The 1,390-nt window shown below is 51.0% G+C and overlaps 1 protein-coding gene across 1 annotated transcript in view; it reads right to left on the bottom strand.

The window, feature by feature from the left end:
* CMTM7 (CKLF-like MARVEL transmembrane domain containing 7) overlaps positions 1–1,390 on the bottom strand; it is a 69,026-nt gene that overhangs the window by 63,364 nt on the left and 4,272 nt on the right. The gene's annotated exons all lie outside the window — the stretch shown is intronic.

Genomic DNA, 1,390 nt, shown 5'->3' with positions numbered 1-1,390 from the left:
GGTCCCGGCCCCGCAGCCGGAGATTGGGAGCCGCCTCCGGCGGGATTCAGCCGGTGACTGGCCGGCCGGCGCCTTCCAGAAAGGTAGCTGCAGTCCCGGCCCTCGTAGATGCGCGGAAGTTGAACTGGAGCGAGAGGAAACCGGATGCCTTGGGTCGTGGCCTCTCCGAAGTGGGTAAGGCCCGGACCACAGCTGGTACTGAGCCTCCTGGGATTTTTGTGTGGGTGTGGCTGCGGATGTGTGCTGAGAGCACTTTACTGAAGTTTAACTTACATACAGTGCGATGCCCAGACCTTACGTGTTCAGCTCCACTAATTTTTATATGTGTGTACACCTGTGTAACCATCGCCCACATCAACAAATAGAGCGTGCCCATCACCCCAGAAAGTTCCGTGGTGGGCCTTCCTGACATACCTTCCTTCCCTGTCCGCATTCTTAAGACCTCTCCCCATCCAGCCTCAGGCAACCACTACAGTGTATTCTGCTTTCTGTCGCTGTAGGTTTATTTTGCCTGTTCTTGTACTTCATAAACTTGAATACAGAGTATTCTCATTCAACATAACAAATTAGAAGATCCATCCTGCTGGGAATATAAGTAGTTCATATCAGTTCCTTCCTTTTTATTGCTGAGTAGTACTCCACTGTATAAAGATACTGTATTTTTAAAAAGTTGACCCAGTTGATGGACCCCTAGCTTGCTTCCTACCTGCCTGCCTGCCTGCCTGCCTGCCTGCTTGCCTGCCTCTCTCCCTCCCTCCCTCCCTCCCTCCCTCTCTCCCTCCTTCCCCACCTCCCTCATTTCTTTTCTGGCTATAGTGACTATTCTGTTACAAGTTTTTTTTGGTGGATACAAACTCTCATTTCTCTGGGATAAATATCCGCAAGTGAACTTACTGGTTACAAGGGGAGCATATGTTTGCTTCTATTAGAAGCTGTCAGCATGGGCAACATGGCCAGATCCCATTTCTACAAAAAACAAAAAATAAAAATAAATTAGCTGGGCTGGGCGTGGTGGCTCACAGCTGTCATTCCAGCACTTTGGGAGGCCGAGGCGGGCGGATCACGAGGTCAGGAGATCGAGACCGTCCTGGCTAACACGGTGAAACCCCGTCTCTACTAAAAATACAAAAAAATTAGCCAGGCGTGGTGGTGGGCACCTGTAGTCACAGCTACTCGGGATGCTGAGAATGGCGTGAACCTGGGAGGCGGAGCTTGCAGTGAGCGGAGCTTGCGCCACTGCACTCCAGCCTGGTGACAGAGCGAGACTCCCTCTCAATAAATAAATAAATAAATAAATAAATAAATAAGCTGGGCGCAGTGGCACATGCCTGTTTCAGGAGGCTGAGGCAGGAGGAGCCTTTGAGCCCAGGAGGTTGAGGCTGCAGTGAGC

This window comes from Colobus angolensis, unplaced genomic scaffold (assembly GCF_000951035.1).
Source record: "Colobus angolensis palliatus isolate OR3802 unplaced genomic scaffold, Cang.pa_1.0 Scaffold56, whole genome shotgun sequence".
Taxonomy (NCBI): domain Eukaryota; kingdom Metazoa; phylum Chordata; class Mammalia; order Primates; family Cercopithecidae; genus Colobus; species Colobus angolensis.
The sequence above is the reverse complement of the archived record's forward strand: the minus strand, read 5'-3'. Positions and strand labels throughout refer to the sequence as shown.